The sequence below is a fragment of the Oryza glaberrima genome, chromosome 10, assembly GCF_000147395.1.
Source record: "Oryza glaberrima chromosome 10, OglaRS2, whole genome shotgun sequence".
NCBI lineage: Eukaryota > Viridiplantae > Streptophyta > Magnoliopsida > Poales > Poaceae > Oryza > Oryza glaberrima.
Window position 1 is genome coordinate 12,220,017 of NC_068335.1, and position 23,237 is coordinate 12,243,253.

Genomic DNA, 23,237 nt, shown 5'->3' on the forward strand with positions numbered 1-23,237 from the left:
ATATTATGGCACCCACCTACATTATTCAAATATTTTAATATTTGATAAATTAGGTTAATAATAACTTTTCTTTTATTTGATTTTAATATCTTGTGCATAATTATTCGTAGGATTAAATATATTCCCGTAAATCATATCTATTGCTTAAATGTAGTTCTTTTCTTTACTTTCTTGGTGATCATTTACGGTTTGGCAACCAATAGCAATCATAACAACCAGCATGATGCAAAAGTTTTAAAAAGTTCGAAATTTTCGTAATTTTCATTGTCTTGAATTTTCAGGATGTTACAACGCTCCAGATGCATTCCTGATGGCGGTTGAGGGGCACTTCGGACAATTCCCCTTCCTATAACCGTCATGCCAGTCCTATAAATAGACCTCACTTCATTCACTCTCACACACACTTCTAAGCTTGAGCTGAATTATAAGAGCCTCTATTGTACTATATTGTATACTAGAATCGGAGGAGAGTAGAGTAGAAGAAGTCGGAAGAATTCCGAAGTTGTCGGTAATCTTCTCTCATTTCTTTTTATTCTATTTATTACTCTGAATTCAATATAATATCCTTCCTAAGTAATTTAGATTTATCTTGTGAGAATTATCTCTTGGTTAGTTCCTAAATAGCACACGAGATTATTGTTCACTATAATCAGCTAAAATTTAGTGATTGCTTTGGTGAGTTATAAACACTAAAGTAGATATTAATTGCTTAGACGTGGTCTTTAGGTAATTGTTATCCAGTAATTGCTGCGTATCCCACAGCACGTTTGTGGTAGGTGTAGAGGTGGTAATAGCCCTCAAGATCACTTAAGTCCTCCCTGTCCGAGTACATAGTAGAGCGACATTTGGGAACAGTGGGTTGCCAGTGGCTGAAGTATTGCATTAGGATTAAAGTTAAGCTTTCCCTAGACATTGTTTCTCACTAGTAAATCCTCTCTATCCTAGCCTATCATCTGCTTGGTGTCCTTGGATGAACCGGAGGAAGATCTGACCACACACGTTCCCTTGGATTCGATACCCTTGGAATACTCCATAGGGGAAGTGCTACATCAATATATCCGTGCGTTTGCGGATTTTATCTGTGATCATAAGAAATATCAACATATACGATAGGAGATATGAATTCTGCAAACTTATATGCAAACTTATATGTCCTTAGAGGAAGTACATTACATGGTTCTGTTACCGCTGCTGCTGTTTCTAAAGATGAACCTAGTAAGACTAACCTGTGGCATATGTGTCTTGGACATATGAGTAAACCTAGTATGGCAGAATTGATGAAGAGGAACCTGCTGGATGGCTGCAGTCAGGGTAACATGAAGTTCTGTGAGCACTGTGTTTTTAGTAAGCACAAGAGGGTAAAATTCAATACCTCAGTTCATCGCACCAAAGGTATACTTGATTATGTACATGCTGATTTGTGGGGGCCTTCTCGCAAGCCCTCTCTTGGTGGTGCTCGTTATATGCTTACCATTATCGATGATTACTCTAGAAAAGTGTGGCCTTATTTCCTGAGACATAAAGATGATACATTTGCTGCTTTTAAAGAGTGGAAGGTCATGATAGAAAGGCAAACTGAAAAGGAGGTAAAAGTACTTCGCACTGACAATGGTGGTGAATTTTGTTCGGATGCTTTTGATGATTACTGCAGGAAGGAAGGCATCGTTAGGCATCACACCATCCCATGCACTCCACAGCAGAATGGTGTGGCTGAGCGCATGAACAGAACCATCATCTCCAAGGCTCGTTGTATGCTATCCAACACTCGCATGAACAAGCGTTTTTGGGTAGAGGCTGCTAACACAACTTGCTACTTGATCAACAGGTCGCCTTCTATCCCACTTAATAAGAAAACTCCCATTGAGGTATGGTCTGGTATGCCAGCTGATTATTCACAATTGAGAGTTTTTGGATGCACTGCTTATGCTCATGTTGATAATGGAAAATTAGAGCCTAGAGCTATTAAGTGTCTGTTTCTTGGTTATGGTTCAGGAGTAAAAGGATATAAGTTATGGAATCCTGAAACTAATAAGACCTTCATGAGCAGGAGTGTTATTTTTAATGAATCTATCATGTTTAATGACAGCTTGTCTAGAGATGTCATAACAGGTGGTTCTGATGAAGAGCAACAATACGTCAGTGTGCAGGTGGAGCATGTGAATGATCAGGAAACTGAAATTGTTGATAATGATGTTCATGATACTATTCAGCACTCACCTCCTGTTTTGCAGCTACAAGATGAACCTATTGCACATCACAGAACAAAGAGGAGTTGTGGAGCTCTAGTCCGTCTTATTGAGGAATGTTATATGGTTTATTATGCTTTTAGTTGTGCTGAACAAGTGGAGAATACTCTTGAGCTAGCTACATACACTGAAGCTGTTGTTTCTGGTGATCGTGAGAAGTGGATCTCAGCTATGCAGGAGGAGATGCAGTCTCTTGAGAAGAATGGTACATGGGAGCTTGTGCACTTGCCAAAACAGAAGAAGCCTGTCTGGTGTAAATGGAGAGAAATGAGGGTTTATCTCCCAGCGAGCCTCCAAGGTCTAAGGCAAGGTTAGTAGCAAAAGGTTTCAGTCAGATTGCTGGTGTTGATTATAATGATGTGTTCTCTCCAGTTGTAAAGCATAGTTCAATTCGCACAATCTTCAGTATTGTTGCTATGCATAATCTTGAGCTTGAGCAGTTAGATGTGAAGACAGCATTTTTACATGGAGAGCTTGAGGAGGAGATATACATGGACCAGCCAGAAGGGTTCATAGTACATAGTAAGGGGGATTATGTTTGCAAGTTGAAAAGATCCTTGTATGGTTTGAAACAGTCTCCTCGTCAATGGTATAAAAGGTTTGATTCATTTATGTTGTCATATGGCTTTAAGAGGTTTGAATTTGATAGCTGTGTGTACATTAAATTTGTTAATGGATCGCCTATATACTTGCTATTATATGTTGATGATATGTTGATTGCTGCCAAGAGCAAGGAAGAAATCACTACATTGAAGAAACAGTTGAGTAGTGGGTTTGATATGAAGGATCTTGGTGCTACTAAGAAAATTCTAGGTATAGAAATCAATAGAGACATAAATTCTAGATTGTTATTTCTTAGTCAGCAAAGTTACATTAAGAAGGTTCTTCAGCATTTTAACATGCATGATGCAAAGACTATTAGTACTCCTATTGCACCTCATTTTAAATTATCAGCTTTACAATGTGCTAGTACTGATGAGGATGTAGAATACATGTCTAGAGTTCCATATTCTAGTGTTGTTGGTTCTTTGATGTATGCCATGGTTTGCTCCCGTCCGGATTTATCTCATGCTATGAGTTTGGTTAGTAGATACATGGCTAATCCTGGTAAAGAACACTAGAAAGCTGTTCAGTGGATTTTCAGGTACCTCAGAGGCACAACTGATGCTTGCTTGAAGTTTGGCAGGACTGATAAGGGGCTTGTTGGATATGTGGATTCAGATTTTGCTGCTGATTTGGATAAGAGAAGGTTACTCACAGGTTATGTTTTTACTATTAGTAGTTGTGCTGTGAATTGGAAGGCAACATTGCAGCCTATTATTGCCCAGTCTACCACTGAAGCAGAATACATGGCTATTGCTGAAGCATGTAAAGAATCAGTTTGGCTGAAAGGATTATTTGCTGAGCTTTGTGGAGATGATGCTTGCGTTAACTTGTTTTCTGATAGTCAAAGTGCCGTATACCTTACTAAAGATTAGATGTTTCATGAGAGGACAAAACACATTGATATCAAATATCATTATGTTCGTGATGTAGTCACAAAAGGTAAGCTAAAGGTATGCAAGATAAGCACTCATGATAATCCTGCAGATATGATGACAAAGCCAGTTCCTGTTGCTAAGTTTGAGTTTTGCTCAAGCTTAGTTGGTATAGTGATTTAGCCCAAGAGGCTATTTGGCGCCGAAAGTGTTTTTTTAGCCAGAACAGATTGAGATTCAGGAAGACCTGACTTATGTGGAGAAGCCTACAAGGATTTTGGAAACATCTGAGAGGCATACCCGATGCCGGGTGATCCGTTTTTGTAAAGTTCAATGGAGCAATCACTCAGAAGAGGAAGCAACTTGGGAAAGAGAAGACGAACTGAAGTCCACCCATCCTCACCTCTTCGGAAGCGTCTTCGAATCTCGAGGACGAGATTCTCTATAAGGGGGTAGGTTTGTAACGCCCTAAAAATCGCTCTAAGTTTAAATCGTGCTTTAATGTATTTCTTGAAATTTAAAAAGCCTAAAAGAGCCTCCAACAATTAAAATTCACCAAGATTTATGTCAAATTGGCTTGTGAGTATTTTTAATAAATTCCCCATGCTTCAACATGTATAACCAATTTTTACTTGAATTTTCAGAGCATCCTAAATAATTTTAAGGCAACAAAAACAATTAAAGAATTTTATAAAATGGAAAAGCTAAAAGAAATCCTCTTCCTCCTGTTGGGCTGCTTCTGGCCCATCTCTCCCTCTCTCCCTCTCTTGGCCCAGCCCGGCCACCCCTCTCCTTCCCTCTCCCCTCCCCCTCCCTCTCCATGGGCCGGCTCAACTCCTCCCCCTTCCGCAGACCGAAGTCTGTTTCGCCTCCTCCCCGCTTCGAGTCAGAGACAGGTGTGCTCCCTCTCGATGACAGGTGGGTCCCATCCGTCATCCCTAACCTCCAGCCATCCTCTCTCTCCGGCCGAATTCCAAGCGACGGCAACCTCCGATTCGCCTCCTCCACTCACCGTTTCACCAAATTAATTGAGGGGAATTAATTCCCACCTCATCCTCTCCAATTCCCCCATAATTTTCCACTCAATCCCGCTTTATTCGTGGTGGATTTTGATGATGCTCATCAATGGTGAGCTCCACCATGGCCAGCGTCGATCTCCCTACCGGCGTCTCTCTCCCTCCCCTCCGACCTATAAAAGGGACCCCGACTCCCTCCTCTCTCCCCACACAGCGCCGCCCTCTCCCTCCTCTCTCCGTGGCCGCCGCGCCGCTCTCTTCATGTGCCGCCGCCGTCGCAACTCCGGCTGCCCCTCGCCGGTGCTCGGGACCTCGTTGAAGCCCGTAGTCGCCACCATCCGCTTCGCCGCTTCCTCCTCTTCCCCGTCCACCCCTCCGTCGAGCACGAGGACCACGGGAACGACGACGACGCCGATGGCCCGAAGATTCTTGCCGTTTCTCCCTCACCGTCGGCATCTCGGTCGACCTCTCGCTGCCCTGTCTGCTCGGTGAGAACCGTCATCTCCTCCCCTTTCCGTTTTTCCCTTTCCCGTGCCCCGTCGCACCGCCGCCACGCCGTTGGCCGTCGCCAGCGAGCCGCCTGGCTCGGTTGCTGCCGTGCCTGTGCGTCAGTTTGCCGTGAGCCACCCTGGTGTGCTCGGCTCACGGTGGACCGAGTGGCTGTCAAGTGGGTACGCTCGTGGACCCGGTCCGCGTGCGCTCTCTCTCGATAATTGAAGTTTTCCTTTAGAAAAATAATTCACAGAATTGCAAATTTCCATTTAAACAACACCTAAACTTCAAATGGCCATATCTTGGCCGTTTGAACTCGGAATTGACCCGTTCAAATCTCTAATTTCTCCTAAAAATGAGTAGAACCCATTTATATGCTTTAATGCCTCTATTCATATGGTTTTTATTAGCCTTTTCGTATTTCTTCACGTTGGTCGTGTAGATCCTGTCGTTCCGGAAGATTAGCTCTTCATCGCCGTTGACGCCGAAGACTTTGTGAGCGATCAAGGCAAGTCATATCTACCTTGAACATGTTGAATCCCATATTGTGAAAATTATGTTGTTTTACTTATATTGCATTGCTTTATAAATTATACCGTTCATTATTAATATTGTTTTATTAGTTATTCCTATGCTCTTTGTTATGACCATGATGTTGATTTGATATCCATAATCTTTGTGAACCCTAGTAAAATTATAACTTGACTAGTCTAGTACCCTACATGATGGACTGACTAGTTGCTTTAGGTAAATGCTTAGTTGTGCTTAGTTCGAACTTAGAACTTTTGGATAAACTAGACTATGGTGGTTAACAACTAAAACTGGATTAGTTATGGACTATTGACGGGTTTGTTAATAGATGGGTGATAAAATGCTTTGTGCAACTAAAATATATTTTTGGGTTGGGCTCGGGGTGCAAGCTAGTTACTTTGGTAGTCGCACCCCAGCTAATATAAGGACCGGTCTTTGGGCCTCTCTTCCAAGGCATCTTCGTGCAACCACAAGTCTAGTGGATAAGGCATAACTAGAAGTTTAGATCTTCTCAAAACAGAGACCATTGGTTGGAAGGGTGTGGGGCTAGGATTAAGGCCGATTTTCACCTGGCGCAAGGGGGGGCCTGTTTCGTCCCGAGGGATCCGGCAACGTTTACCTTATCGGGGACCGGCGGGAAGCGAGACCTCAGCGAGTTCTCCTGTTTTGGGTAGATCTAGGTGGATAGTCTTGTCACGACCTCTATCCGAGTACCGTGGTGGTACCCGGCGTGTGGCAACGCGTGTTGAGGTTGTGTCTTGTGGGTAAAGTTGTACACCTCTGATCAGAGTTAAAAACTATTCGAATAGCCGCGCCCTCGGTTATGGGCAAGCTGAGCAATGTACCGAAAGTTAGTCTTGTTTTATAAAACCTTGGGAGGGTGAAATCATGATGGTGTAGTCATGTGTAGATTAGCCTGGGTTAAGGCAGGTTCGCAGGCTCATGCGACCTTGACGATATTAAAATATTGGCTTGGAACAAGATCGTGTTTTAAAATGAGCTTTAACTTGATTAAAATGTTTCAAATATGGCTTTATGCAAAATAAACCCTATTAGGCCATTTCCTTGTTTCCCCCTATGCATTATTGTTGCATTTCCGGTGTAACTTGCTGAGTACGGTGGTGGTACTCACTCTTGCTCTCAAAAATAATCCAGAGGATGGACCTGAGGAAGATGAAGGCTTGGATCTCTAGTTCGCTCTGCTGTCGAGTGCCTGTGGCTACTGCTGTTCCGTAGTCTTCCGCTGTTTTATTTGTTTATCTTTGAGTGTGAGGGCCTAGAGTCGCCCATGTAATAAAGTACTTTACGTTTCCGCAAGTGTAGCTTGTAATAATCAACAATGTCTATGTCTACCTCACCTCCTGGGACGAGGATTAATGCACCGAGCGTTTGGAAATGGTGCATATTTTCGGGCGCGACAAAGGTGGAGTTTGTTGAGTTGTGATCCAAATTCATTTGCACTTAATAAAGGCCTGGGGATGCGAGGGCGAAGCCCCCGTGGTACGGATCGTAATACCTTTTAGGGTTCTACCTTATATATATACCTCTTGTAAGCCGTCGTGCGGCGTTGTAACCTCACCCCAGATATAGTGAAGATATTTTGCTGGCTGGCACCTATGGTTTTTTCTCTCGGTTTTTCACGTTAAATCTCGTGTCTTCTGTGATTGATCTATTATTTTTTATCGTTTGTTTGCCTATCCCTTCCTAAAAGAAAAATATATCACCGTTTAGCAAACAGGTCCAACTCTAAAATTAATAGAAGCAGTCATAGGGATTGAGAAGATTAGAGAGAGATGAGATCCTGCCTTGACCAGCCGCGTGATTCCTTCCATGCCCGCATGCATGGCATAGACCGTCCCGTCCTGCTCCACGGCCGCCGATGTGCGCATCAGGTTTGTGATGTCGCACATCATCTTCCTCCTCGCTACAACCCTACCTTGGGTATGGAGCTCACGCCGCCTGCCGCCTCCCTCCCTGATGCAGCAGCATCGGCCGCACATTGGAGGAGGTCGTTGGAGTGACAAATCAAGCCACGCAGAGCGTAGGACAGGAGTTCTGTACTGCCGAGCAGCGCAGCGAGGCAGAGCCGCTGGAGTACTGGAGTCCGATTTGGTTGCAACAACGACGGGAGCACCTGGGGCTGGGGCTAAGATGATTCCATGCATGGATGTCGGTGATGGCGGCGGGCCGGCGGCAACAAGGGCAAGGGCATTGCCCGAAGGTGGATATCAGGCCAGGGCAGCGTTGGAGCAGCTGCAGCTCATGTCTAAAAGGACTGGTCGTCAGGCTGCGGATGGAAGGTCCGGGAGATGTGGAACGAAGCTACAAAGCACGGCAGGGAGTAATGCCGGCCGAGCACGATTGACGGGGGAGGGGCAGAGAGGAGGGCATCTCGGCGTCGTTTGAGGAGGTTAGGCGCGGCCGCGCGGGTGGGCAAACAGAAGCGCGCGATGAATGTATGTCAGTGGGGATGGGGCAGTGAATGCGCGTGCTGGATTACTGCGTTGCACGATGGATGAATTAGCGGGAATCAGTGATTTGGCCATCTAATTGCAAGGTACAACTCCTACTTTTTATATTAGTATAGATGATAACTCAAAATGATACTCCCTCCATTTCGTATTAAAAGTCATTCGACTTTTTTCCTAGTCAAAATTTGTTAAGTTTGATCAAGTTTATAGAAGAATTAGCAATATCTAAAATATCAAATTAGTTTCATTTAATCTAACATTGAATATATTTTGATAATATGTTTGCTTTGGGTTAAAATACTAATATATTTTTCTATAAACATGATCAAACTTAGAGAAGTTTACCTAAGAAAAAAGTCAAACGATATATAATATGAAATGGATTGAGTATGATGGAAACACACTCGCGAGGGGTGGCCCGATCTTCACGGCAGTAGGTTTGAAGTAAAAGAGTACCGGTGTAAACCGTGCACAAGAGGGTAACTAACTGTGAACAGCAAGAGGATAACTAGCTTTATATCTGCCAAGGTTGGATGCGACCAAGTGGTGAGTGTGAGATCGATCCGAAGCCTCCTAGACTCCGACCCGTCAAACCGAGCATCACAGAACCTCAATCCGGAATAACTAGCTTTATACTGCCAAGGTTGGATGCGACCAAGTGGTGAGGGTGAGAACGATCTGAAGCCTATTGGACTTCGACCCGTCAAAACGAGCAATCACAGAATCACAATCCGGGTCTAATTCACACAAGAGGCTCAAGAGCCAAAATCACGAACTAGGGGCACCAGAGGAGCCTTCTCACAAGTCCAAAAGAATTCACAAGAATAAAGGGGTAAGACACTTATGCAGCCTTTAGCAATCTCCCATACATGAGGTTTTCAATTGAACACAAGTTATGTAATGGATGAAATAGAGGGGTATTTATAATAGGAATATCCCTCCTAGCTGAAGTGTGAACATAAGAAGCCACGTTCTGGTGGTCAAGGCTAACATAAATGAGAATGCAAAGAGTTTTCTCGGGTTAGCACACAACCCTTCAGTTCCTACGCAGACTTCAGTAAAAATGCTATAATTTCTTATTAGAAAATGATATTGAGGTGGGGTTTGATGCGTTGGAAACTAGACTTGTTCCTCTTTCCAACCATGTATGCCATGCATCTGTCTCTTGATTGGCTGGGTTGCATAAGCCTTGGAAGTTGAGATTTTGCAGCGTAAACCATCTTCTTGTTGGCGTAGACAGATTCTGGTTGGGCATGGGCTGATTTCTCCTTGGCATAACCCTTGTCATCCTCAACGTAACTCATCATTCTTGGCATAGTGATGATGTCCTTGGGTGTAAATATTAGCAATACAAAGGTAGAGCATTTAGGTAGTATAAAATTCTCACTAAAATTTGGGTTGAGGAAAGACTGAGTTCACCTCTTGTTGTATTTTCCTAGCACAGTTGCACATAATTGGACCAAGATATGTTTGATCGTTCTTGCTGAGACATAATCCATCAATTTGGTTTTCGTCAAGTGTAGCTAGGATGTCTTCATCATCCTCCCCCTCTTGAAAAGGAGTCGTCCTCAACTCTAATGGCTCATAGAATGGAGAGAGGTCAGAGACATTGAAGGTGTCACTAACACTATAGGTGCTTGGAAGATCAATCTTGTAGGCAATGTAATTGATGCGTTATAGCACTCTAAAAGGCCATCACCTCGGGGCTGTAGCTTACACTTGCGTTGATCAAGAAATCGATACTTCCGGATATGTACCCATACTAAATCACCTGGTTCAAAAAACATCTTTTTAAGTCCTTTGTTTGCACACTTCTCATATAGCTTGGTCATCTTCTCAATATGTGTGCGAGTCTTCTTGTGAATTTTCTTGACATAATCAGCACGTTTACTTGCATCAAAGTTCAAACGCTCCTGCAAAAGCAAAGGCAAAAAACGATGGGAGCAGTGGGTTTGAAACCATAAACAATCTCAAATGGACAAAGATTAGTCGCAGACTGTACAGCTCTGCTATACCCAAATTCCACGTGAGGTAGACATTCTTCCCATAATTTCAAATTTTTCTTGAGGACACCTCGTAACAACATACCGAGTGTGTGGTTGACAACTTCTGTTTGCCCATCAGTTTGGGGGTGACATGTGGTAGAGAACAATAGCTTCGCACCAAGCTTTCCCCACAATGTTTTCCAAAAATAGCTCAAAAACTTGGTGTCTTGATCTGAAACAATGGTGCGTGGCACGCCGTGTAGACATACAATTTCCCTGAAAAACAATTCAGCAATATGTGAAGCATCGTCACTCTTGTGACAGGGAATAAAATGTGCCATCCTGCTAAATCGATCAACAACAACAAAAATGGAGTCCCTCCCCCTATTTGTTCGAGGTAAACCAAGTACAAAGTCCATTGAAATATCTTCCCAAGGAACAAAGTCCATGGATTGTGCGGGGTTGACACAAATGGCTAAAGAAAAGCTTGGAATTGCGCTTGGAGGACCAAAGCAGCGTCAGTCGAAGCTTGATGCATGGACGCTTAAATCGGTTGCACCGACTGGGTTGGGATGACAGTCACACGCGTGGGAGCTGTCATTGCCTGGATAGCGGCCGCTTGGGTGTTGGACGCACATGGGATGCCGAAGATGGCTGCACCAGCTGAGTCGAAGCTTGAGCGGCCGACGCAACTAGGGCCGTTGTGGTCACAGCCATCGAAGCACCGATTGGTCTAGCCGAAGCTGCGGTCTTGGCTTACATGGCTGCTTCGTGCGCTTGGTGTTGCTATTGCATTTGGTGAACCGTGTCTTGTAGGCTTGTCATGTCTTGTCGCATAGCCTCCATCTCTGCCCTCTAGGCTAACGACACATCGACCTCCGCATCCATAGTTGCCTTGGCTGTAGCCGAAATCAGAGCTTGGGTCGCGGTGTCTCCGGCCTGACGTTCAGCTCCGGCCCCAGCGGGCTTCGACATCGGCTCTTGGTGGCTACATTCCGGCTTTGTCCCTGGTGGGCTCTTTGGTCTCGCTTGCCGCTTCGACTTCACTTGCACCTTCTCGCCTCCTTAGCACCACTCTCTCTCACGCGCGGACTTCTTTGGTGGCATCAGTGGTTTCAACAAGGTTTCCCAATTGTCGGTATCAGCTGTTGTCGAATGATAACCGTGCCCATCGAAGGACGTGGTTCACTTTTTTGGTAAAGTAAAGACAATGTATTAATATTCTTTTAAATTTCTTGGGATCCCCCAATACATGTTTACAGGCTTAGTACAAGCTCATGCACCCTAGGGTTACTAAGTATAGGAGAATATACATGGCTACCCTTATGATAGATTGATAGGGACATTTATGTGGGTAATTGCAGACAATATAGCCCTAGGCCTCTTCTTGGGCCACCAGATGGGCCAGTTAGCCCTCTCGGGCCATGAGCCCATTGGTTCAAGGCAAAGGTCTTCAATTTCACCTAACGATTCATCTTGGGCCTTCGTCTTGTCTAAAGTTGGAATTTTGCCGCCCTGCTTCGCCCAGGCAATTGTAGACTTGTTTTGGCTGGCTCGGTCGAAGGCCCTCGTGCCATGCCTCCAACAAAGATAATATAATTCACTAAAAAGAAAGACTAGAGTTTCTGGTGAATGTAAGAGCCGATAAGATGTAGGGTTAGTGCACTGTATGGCACACGAGAAAACTGGAAGAAAATCGACGTTAGGGGCCGAATAAAGGCGGACCATAGTCCTCAGTGGAGTTAGTTGGCTTGAGCCACGAGGGAACAGTGCTATCTGGCTGGCACCGTTCGTCTTCCTCCATGACTCCTATGGGCAACACAGGACAGGACAGCAAGGGAGCTAGGGCTAAACGTGTCCCACGGTGTGTGTCGTGCATAGGTAGCGGTGGCCGGCAACGAGCATGACTAGAATGACGGGAATGACGAGTTCCGGTGGAGAGAGAAACGACACCGACGAGTTCCAGTGGAGAGAGAAATGACAACGATGAGTTACGGTGGCGGAGGCCGGTGACGGGCCGGAAGAGTCACCGCCTGTGGGGAGGAACACGATCCGAGGCTGCTCGCTGCTCGGTCGCTGGTGGTGGCGCCTTGCTGCTCCACAGCGGCAGCGGAGGCGACGGTCCGAGGCGCACCGTTGTCATGAGAATCCACGCGGCCCGCAGCGGCAGTGGAGGTGCGGCTCTGAGGCACCGGCAGCGGAGGCGGCGGTCCGAGGCGTCAGATTTGTCGCTGCGCTGGCGCGCTCGATGCACGAGATTCATCGTTGCGCAAGATTCCACGGCCTCTCAGCGCCTATATTTTGGGAACGTGATAGAACACATTAAGTAAATAAACCCTGAAATGTATTATCTTCTTAGCCTAGTGGAAAGATCGTTGAGAGGTGAGCAAGAGGTCTTTGGTTTGAGTCGAGACTGGGCTGGCAAGGATGGGAGAAAGGGTAGTGGGCTTCACCTAATGGGCCGGCCGGCTGGGATAGGTTGGGAGGAAGGGTAGTGGGTTCACCTAATGGGCCGGCCGGCAGGGATGGGAGGAAGGGTGGATGGGTTACTGTAAGAACTGCTCTAACAAATATTTTTTTCTTTTGAAAATAACTGGAAAAAGAATCATGACAATCCAAAATTGTCATAAATCAATGACGTTTGCTTTTTTGCCCCTTATGATAAATTAATATTCATCACAATATCCCATTGAAATACTTTATGACACCTTTTTTTTCGTCACTAAGCCACCCCATCTCATACTGAACGTCATAAAATAGAATGAGCTAATAACAAATAGCTCCAATGTCACGAGGAATTCATCACGGAAGATCATATTTCTTGTAGTTAAAAATATAAAATGGGGTGAATCTCACTGTCCCCATGTGATAATCAATTTTTTCAGGCGGACTACATAAGAGGTCCGCCTGCAAAAATACATTTATTTTCGTAGGCGGGCCTCTAATGTGGTCCGCTTGAAAAAATATGATTTTTGCAGGCGGAACCCTTATGTGTTCCGTCCGCCTGCAAAAATCATGCCACCAAAAAAATATCTAAGTCTTATCTTATCACCTCCTCCACCATCCTTATCCTCTCCTCGCCTCCACTCGTTTCCCTCCCCTCCTCTCTCTATCTCACTTTGCAGAAATCCTCCGCCTCCATCCCTCCTTGCCGCTGGCTCCCCTCCTCCCCGCCTTCGCCGCTGGCTCCCCTCCTCGCCGCCTCTGCCGCCGGCTCCCCTCCTCGAAGATGACGACGACCGTGACGCTGCTCGTTTTGGATCCACCGCCGGCTCCCCTCCTCCCCACCTCCGCCACCGGCTCCCTCCTCGACAACGACGACGACCGCAACGCTGGATCCGCTGCCGGAGGAGGAGAGCCGTCGTTGGCCGGAGGGGGAGGCCGGCAGTGGCGGTGCGTCTTGTTTTTTTCTTTGCTGAAATGTATTTTGCAGGCAGGTGAATCTACCGCCTGTGAAGATGACGCTCGCCTGTGGTGGGCCGCGAAACCGCCTGCGAAAATCATCTATTTTCACAGGCCTTTGCTTGCAGGCGGAATGCTCGTCCACCTGAAAAGATGGATTTGGCCCACCTGCAAATACCTTTTTTCTAGTTGTGGCGAATGTGACTGAATTATCCATTTAGATATTACTCTTCAACTCTGAACTATTGTGATCGCAAATCTTATCATATCATATAACTAATTAAAAAAATCTATAACTTTCCTTTCTTCACAATATTTTTCCAGAAAATCTATTAGACGACATCCCGTGGCGATGCGGTCGGTCACGGTACAAATTTATTGTGTCCGAATCGTTACGCCTCCACTTACCTCTCTTTCCTCTATCTCTGTTTTTTCCCCTCCACTCACAGCTCGCCTCCAGTCACAGCTCACCAGGCGTGCGCAGCCGCTCCCTTCCTCCCTCCGCCTCCCCACGCCGGCGGGGTTGCGGCGCCGCTCCCATCCCATCCTTCCTCCGATCGGAATCGCGTATACAACTCAGCGCACTCCACTCCGACCGATTCCTCCACCCCCACGCCGGCAGTGTTGCTCCTTCGCTCAGCTTCCTTCCTTTCGCTTCTCTCCACCGGTACCCGTCGCGCTCCAGCTGATTTCTCCCCCCTCCCCACGCTGGCGGTGCTGCATCGGTGGCGACATCCTTCGCGCAACAATCCCCTCTCGTGCAGGAGACTCAAAACCGCAGGTATCTGATTCATCTTAATTTCTAAGTTCCATTTCCTATGTGTTCTCGTACCCCAACTTTGCAACTTACTGATTCAGCTCCTATCTACATTTGTGTTCTAGAGTTTAAAGGTAGTGAGGCCGAAGTGGATGGGGGGAGTCATGTGTTGATACCTGAGTTGTTAAAATTAACAGGTTGGCTACTCCTCTCATGAAACTTTTTTTGTTTGTGGTTGGAATCTATTTCTGTGGTGCGCTTGTACACTATTGGCACACATACATTGTGTTTCCAGCAATTTTTACTAGAAGGGTTGATACCTAAGATGCACTACTTTATTTTTACTAGGTATCAGGTAGATTACAGACATACATTATGTTTTGATTTTTCTGGTTGATATAGGGGGGAAATGAGATGCATAAACTTCATCTACTCACTGCTTACTAGTATTGGTTTCACCAAAATTTATTTGACAGACCAATATTTTGCCCAGTTTACATGGTCCCAGCGATACTAGTGTACTATAAACATATCTTTTGCACACAATATATACTACTATGAAGTAGTATTGCACAAGAGGAAGCTGTTAAAATGAAGCGATAAATGTACCTTCTATAACTCTGTGTAGTGATAAATAGACATTTTTTTGTTGATACCGTGGGAGGAGTGGCATCTACAAATTTTTTTTAACTGATTTTGCAACATGTATCACTATAAGTCTGACAATACAGGGATAGAGTAACAATGATTGAAAGTGGACTAATTGTCATGTTTTCCTTTTTTGTTTTGGCGCACAGCGCTCACCAAGGGTCAAGAAATCCAACCAATGTAATGCTGGAGAACAGAGGAAGAAATGTAACTCGAAACCTTGTACCAAGCTTAAGTTCATACCAGATAAATCAAATGCCATAGGTGGCAGCAAGAAAAGGAAGAAGATGGAAACTGAAACGAAGGATGATAAAGGCAGTGCTGATGATGAAGGTGACAATGATAACAGTGACAGTGATGATGAGGACAATGGTGAGGATGGTAAAGGCGGTGCTGATGAATATGTGAACAAATGTCACCATGTAATGGCTACTACAGTGTCACCACGTGAAATACATCCAGACTTATCTTTCATTTGCAGCACTCAACTTTTTTATTCCTGTTGTGTGATACTTTTTTTTTTAAAAAAATATACCGTGAATTTAAACCATGAAATCGAAATGTCTGTAAGTATCAGGGTCTTGGTACCTCACAAAATGGGGTTGGTACATACAAGCTTAAGGGCTTTTGATTGGTACCTCCCAGTGAAGGTATCATGCCATGGTACCCTTGGTACCTCACACAATGGGGTCTGGTACCTAGTACCAAGTACTGCCAGGTACCACACCTGAACCTGGGGTTACTGTGAGGCACCTGGTACCTGGTACCACCAGGCACCTTGTCTAAACCAGGTACCAGACCTGGTACCTCATAGAAAATCAAGGTACCAGGTCTAAATCTAGGAACTAGACATGGTACCTCACAAAATAGGGGGTACTAGCCTCATAAATACAGGTACCAGGGTCTGGTACCTAGCAACAACCCAGGTACCAGACCTGGTACCTCACAGAAGACGCAGGTACCAGGTCTAAACCTAGGAACCAGACATGGTACCTTACAACACATGGTCACTATAGGTATCATGACTGGTACCACATAGTCGTGACCAGCTCAGTACATGTATTAGTCATGACAAGCTCAATGGGTGTGTTTGGTTGACTGTATTGCACCTGGCTCGCAACAAGATACCAAGTATCAGATAAAATTCAAGTATCAAGTGCAACAAAATTTGAGATTCTCTGACCATACATCACAATTGTTCAGAAGCTTGGATTCTTCTTCTGACTAGCGCCACTACTAGCGCCTGACTTTGGATTCTTCTTCTGTCTTGGTTTTTTCTTCTAGGTTGTGTGCTCAGAGTAGCAAGCAAACTCATATCTGTTGTACTCCTTGGTGACCTTGCTTTTTTTGTTGCTTGAAACCTTTGTTCCGAAACCCCAGTTCTTTGCATAACGATTGTAGTAATCTTTAGCCTCTTTTTCTGAAAAGAACTCCATACCAACCGCAGGGACTGCCGGTTGTGATTGGACCCACTCGTCTTCAATTTCTCCATCTTCATGCCCAAACTCATCTTGTATTTCAAACTCATCACCTGCATCAATTTGATCAATGCTCATGGCACTTGTAAACAATCCAGTTTCAAGCTGTGCTGTCCTTAACACATCATCATCATGAATTGATACTTGTTCCATCGCTCTTTCAACAGAGACATCATCCTTGTCACTCAGTGCTACCCTCAACACAACATCATCATAATTTGATACTTGTTCCATAGAACTTTCAACACAAACATCATCCTTGCCACTTTATTGTTCTTTGATACTTCTTTCACCAAGGAAATCACTCCCCTCATTTGCTATCTTTTCCATCATTCTTCCAGCGGATCCAACCGAGGAATCCATTTAACTAAAACTGAAACTGCATGAACAATTCACACATTTTCTCAGTCATTTTTTAGCCCCACACATAACAAGCAGAACACAAACCATTATAGTTTGAAAAAACAGACACATGTTGATACCTACACTAGAGACCAGCTAATACCTAAACTAGAGAAAAAACTAATACCCTAAAACTAGAGAAGATGATACATGTCTGGGCGAAGGAAGGAGCACTCCTGCTCGGAGTAGTTGCGGCGGCGCGGAGCGCCGCCGGTGAGGTATCGGGCGCGCAGGGTTCTGGGCGAAGGAAGGAAGGAACACTCCTGCTTGGAGTGATTGCAGGAGGTGCCGGTGAGGTATCAAGCGCGGAGCAAGGTTCTAGATCTAGGCGAAGGAAGGAAGGAAGGAACACTCCTGCTCGGAGTAGTTGCGGCGGCGCTCCGCGCGGCTGGCGAGGTATTGCGCGATACTGAGCCGGATCCTAGCAGGGGGAAATCCCTACTTGGAGTAGTTGCGGGAGGTGTCGGCGAGGTATCGAGCGAGGAGCAGGGTTTGGGCAGAGGAAAGAGCACTCCTGCTTGTAGTAGATGCGGCGGTGCTCGGCGTCGCCGGCGAGGTATCGCGCGCGGAGGCGCGCGATACCGAGCCGGGTCTTGGCTGTGGGGAATCGAGCAGAGTTGGCCTTGGTAGACTACTGGAGTTGGCTGGTGGTTTTGTTATCCCGTGACTACTGCGTTGGAACAGAATCCCGTACGGTAGCAGCCCTCTATTTTTTCGTCCGTCCCTTCGCCCGTGTTGTCGGACTTTTTTTTACCGTATCGCGCTTTTTTTTCTCCCATAATCAGTTTATATTTTCCGATTCTATTAGTGATTACGCGCGTCTCCTTTCTCATCAACCGCACCGCACCCAAAACGACAACAGACCGTCCGTTAAAAAAAGCCCCAAAAAAACAACGTCAGATTCCCCTAAATACTGCAAAGAAAAAAAAAGAAAAGAGGCCGTCCTTAAAAAGGAAAAAATGATGATTTGGTAATAAGTTATTCGGATAAGCACATGAATAAGTGATTATTTATCACTGGTGGAAAAACCATCTTTGGTCGGTCTGGCGAAATCCACAATAGTATGGGTTCCAGTACAAACCAGGACAAAAAAGGATTTTTAGTCCCGGTTAATAAGAGCAACGGGACTATTTGATCTTTAGTCCCGGTTGGTGACACCCACCAGGACTAAATATCATCTTTAGTCCCGGTTCTAAAACTGTCAGACCTTGTCAGGCCCTCCGGGATCCTTAATCCCGGTTGGTAACACCAACCGAGACTAAAGATCCTAACTTTAGTCCCGGTTGGTGTTACCTACCAGGACTAAAAATCAATCCCTTTATATATGTGTTCTTCCTCCTCAAGCCCGAGCCAAGCTTCAAAATTCTTCAAACAAGAGGGGAGGTCATGCCAAAATTTCTTGTGAATTTATTTTGGTGATTATATACAAATCGGAGGTGTATAAAAGGCTAGCAACTTCATCCTCCAATGTTTTTGGTTGTTATATTACTTTTAGAGCTATGTTCCGTACACATTTTTGTCTCCAAAACTTTGTTGGAAGTTGATGAGAGAGAAAATTTGTGTAGGGAAGAAGAATATATAGAAATTTTGTTTATTTACTATAGAAAGGTTTTATAAAATAGTTGAGAAGGAAAATATATGAAAATTAATCTAAAATAATAGAAAACAAACTAAATTGAAAATTAAAAGAAGTACAACACATTAAATGTTAGTTTAAAACTTCAAAAATATTTAAAAAAGAATTATTTGTTGATTATTTTATAATTATTGTATGAATAATGATATGTCATTATTGTATGACCGTTGAAAGAGTATATAATTATTTTATCATTATTGTATGACTGTCATTTTCGTATGAATAATTATTTTATAATTATTTGTTGATTTTTTTTACAATTTTTTTGCATTTCATGTAGATGGATCGGCAATGGATGTACGCTGACCGGCGGTCGAAAGAGTTTATTGATGGCGTGCATTATTTTTTGAGAGTGGTCGATGCTAACAAGCATAAGGGTTTTATTTGTTGTCCATGCAATAAGTGCAAGAACCAGAAGGAGTATTTTGCATCCAGGACTATTCATTTCCACTTGTTTGAGTCGGGGTTCATGCCAAGCTATAATTGTTGGACATCGCATGGAGAGCAAGGGGTTCAAATGGAAGAAGATGAAGTGGAAGACGAGAACATTCCGGACTGGGATGCTGACGATAACGACGCTGCGGATGATCTTGGTCAGATGTTGCAGGACGCCAAGGAGGACTGCGAAAGTGAAAAGGAGGCCCATAAATTGGAGCGTATGTTAGAGGACCACAGAGCGTCGTTGTACCCAGGTTGTAAATAGGGGCACAAAAAGTTGGTACCACTCTAGAATTCTTGCAATGGAAGGCAAAAAATGGTGTTAGTGACAAGCCATTTGGCGATTTATTGAAACTCGTCAAGAACATTCTTCCGGAGGGAAACAAATTGCCCGAGACAACGTACGAGGCTAAGAAGATAGTCTGCCCTCTAGGACTGGAAGTTCAGAAGATTCACGCATGTCCGAATGATTGTATCCTATATTGCGGTGAGGAGTACGAGAACCTAGAAGCATGACCTGTTTGTAAAGCACTACGATACTAGATTAGACGAGATGATCTAGGTGAAGTTGACGGGCAGCCAACGAAGAAGAGAATTCTTTATATGGTGATGTGGTAATTTCCTATAATACCACGGCTAAGGCGTTTGTTCATGAACAAGGGGAATGCTAGAATGATGCATTGGCACGCAGAAGAATGTCAACAGGACGGGATGCTGAGACACCCCGCCGATGGTTCACAGTGAGAACATTTAAAGACTTTGGAGAGGACGCACGAAACATAAGGTTTGGTTTAAGTATGGATGGCATGAATCCTTTTGGAGAGATGAGCAGCGGCCATAGCACTTGGCCTATTACGATGTGTATCTACAACCTCCCCCCTTGGCTATGCATGAAGAGGAAGTACATAATGATGCCATTTATTATTCAAGGCCCCAAGCAACCTGATAACGACATTGATGTGTACCTAAGACCACTGGTCGAATATCTGAAACTGTTGTGGAAGAAAGAAGGTATCCCCGTGTGGGATGAGGACAAACAGGAGGAGTTTAACCTACGAGTACTGTTGTTCGTAACCATCAACGATTGGCCTGTACTTAGCAACCTATCCGGACAGTCAAACAAGGGGTACAAGGCTTGCACTCACTGTATGGATGAAATTGAAAGTACGTATCTGAAGCATTGTAGGAAGGTTGTGTACATGGGCCATCGTTGAATCCTTATTGCAAACCACCCTGTACGGAAGAAAGACAATCACTTTGAACATAAGGCAGACCACCGTACGAAGACTAAACATCGCAACGGGAAAGCAGTGTTTGCTATGGTGAAAGATCTTAATGTAGTGTTTGGAAAGGGGCCTGGCAGCCAACCTATAGAGAGCGAAGATGGTCACACGGCGATGTGGAAGAATAACTCTATTTTTTGGGAGTTCCCTATTGGGAATTCTTGGACGTCCGCCATGCAATCGACGTGATGCACCTCACTAAGAACCTTTGCGTAAACCTGCTTGGCTTCCTAGGTGTATATGGGACGTCGAAAGATATACTGGAAGCACGTAATGATCTGAAGCATATGGAACAACGCGGCGACCATCACCCGGAACCAAAGGAGAAAGGAAGCCATTACTTGAGTCCAGCCAGCTACACTCTTAGCAAGGCAGAGAAGGAAAGTATGTTTGAATGCTTGGAGAGCATCAAGGTACCGTCTGGATACTCCTCAAATATAAAGCGAATAATAAGCACGAAGGAGAAGAAGTTCATAAACCTAAAGTCTCATGACAGTCACGTGTTGATGACACAGCTGCTACCAGTTATAATTCATGCTATCTTTCCCGACAATATCCGGGCAACAATAACAAAGCTATGAGCTTTCTTGAACGCAATTTCGCAGAAGGTCATCGATCTAGATAGATTAGAAGCCCTTCAAAATGATGTGGTGCAATGTCTTGTCAGCTTTGAGTTGATATTTCCACCTTCAGTTTTCAATATAATGATGCATCTGCTTTGTCACCTTGTCAAAGAGATCGGTATTCTCGGGCCTGTGTACCTACACAACATGTTTCCTTTCGAGAGGTACATGGGCGTTCTAAAGAAGTATGTTCGTAACCGTGCTCGTCTAGAGGCAAGCATCACCAAGGGGTATGGAACAGAGGATGTCATTGAATTCTACGTAGAATTTATTGAAGACCTTCGCTCAATCGGGGTGCCCGAATCACGCCATGAAGGGAGACTACGGGGAAAGGGGACTCTTGGAAGGGAAGCAATAATGACGGTAGACAACAATTTATTCCGTAAAGCACATTTCACGGTTCTGCAACAATCTTCATTGGTGGCTCCTTACATCAAGGAGCACTTGGCTCTAGTTCGCGCCAGAAACATCGGTAAGTCCGATGCATGGATTACACGCCATCACATTGATACTTTCCCCACGTGGCTGCGACAACATCTCATGGGTAACGAGACGATTAACCAGCAACTAGCCTTCCTGGCGAGGGGACCATCTGGCTCGATCACGACATTCCAAGGATATGAGATCAATGGGTACACATTCTACACGAGAGCCCAAGACATAAAGAGCACGAACCAAAACAGTGATGTTCGTATCAATGCCATGAGACACGATGGTACAACTACGACATATGGGAACTTGACTATGGACCTCTAAAGGTCCCTCTTTTCCGATGCCAATGGGTTAGGCTGACTGGTGGAGGCGTAACGATTGATGACAGTGGGATGACAACGGTTGACCTTAACAAGGTTGGATACTCGGACGAACCTTCTGTCCTTGCCAATGATGTAACGCAAGTTTTTTACGTAAATGACATGTCTAGCAAAGGAAAGAAGGGAAAAGGGCCCGACTAGCCGAAGCACCACATGGTCCTCCCAGGTAAAAGAAAAATCGTCGGAGTCGAGGATAAGACTGACGAAGATTATGATCAGTTGGACGGGCAACCCCCTTTCGCAGTGACGGTTGACCCTAGCATCCTCCTATCAATCGAAGACACCCCTTACTCACGCAGCGATCACAAGGAAGGAATAGTAGTGAGGAGAAAGTACGTGCGGTCAACTGTCACAGCCGATGTATTGCCCTAATTGTTGTGTAGACGATGTAAATTGTTTTGGATGTATTGAATATCCATATAAATCAATTGATGTATGGCATATGTTAATTATGTACGATTATTAGAATTTTTAACAATTGTAAATCATGCATATGTTAGTTGTATACGATTATTAGAATTTAAAACAATTTTAAATCATGCATGTGGTAATTACAAATGTTTATTACAATTTAAAACAATTTTAAATATGCATATGCTAGTTTTATATGATTATTAGAATTTAAAACAATTTTAAATCAAGCATGTGGTAATTACATATGTTTATTACAATTTAAAACAATTTTAAATATGCATATGCTAGTTATATATGATTATCAGAATTTTTAACAATTTTAAATCATGCATATGTTAGTCATATATGATTATCAGAATTTAAAACAATTTTAAATCATGCATGTGGTAATTACATATGTTTATTACAATTTTTAACAATTTTAAATCATGCATATGCTAGTTATATATGTTTATTAGAATTTTTAACAATTTTAAAACATGCATATGTTAATTATATATGATTATTATAATTTAAAACAATTTTAAATCTTTCATAAGCTAATTATATATGATCCATTTAATTTATTACAGATTTTAATATATTTTAAAGGTTTTGTCATTAATTTTGTGAATTTAAATCATTTTAATGCATTATTTACTATTTTAGATAACCCATATGTAATGAAATTAAATATGCACTGTTATTATCTTTAGTCCCGGTTCTTAACCCTAACCGGTTTAAAAAAGAATTTGGAAATAGCGGGAAAAGATCTTTAGTCCCGGTTGGTTGCAACAAGTCCCGGTGTTGCCACCAACCGGGACTAAAGATCCCGGGGTATATATATGCCCGAGGCGGCATCGTCTTCTCCACCAACACTTAGACGATTTCCACCATCTCGATCTTGGCTTCTCCTTCTCATCTCGATGCCTAGGACATCCTCGGGCCTCGTCGCCGCCGTCGTCTCGCTCTCGTCGTCGTCGTCACCGCCGTTGCTGCCGACGCCGCCGCCGCATCTCTCGGCTCCAAAGAGAATGGGTGAAGCGCCTCGATCTCTCTCTCTCTCTCTCCAAACCGCCGCCGGCTCGTCGTCGTCCTCGTCGCCGCCGCGACCTCCAACTCCGCCATCGCCGCCGCCGCACGACG

At 44.3% G+C, this 23,237-nt stretch overlaps 1 pseudogene; it reads right to left on the reverse strand.

The window, feature by feature from the left end:
- Positions 1-7,490: 7,490 nt before the first annotated feature.
- Positions 7,491-8,154, reverse strand: LOC127785847 (uncharacterized; annotated as a pseudogene).
- Positions 8,155-23,237: the final 15,083 nt, after the last annotated feature.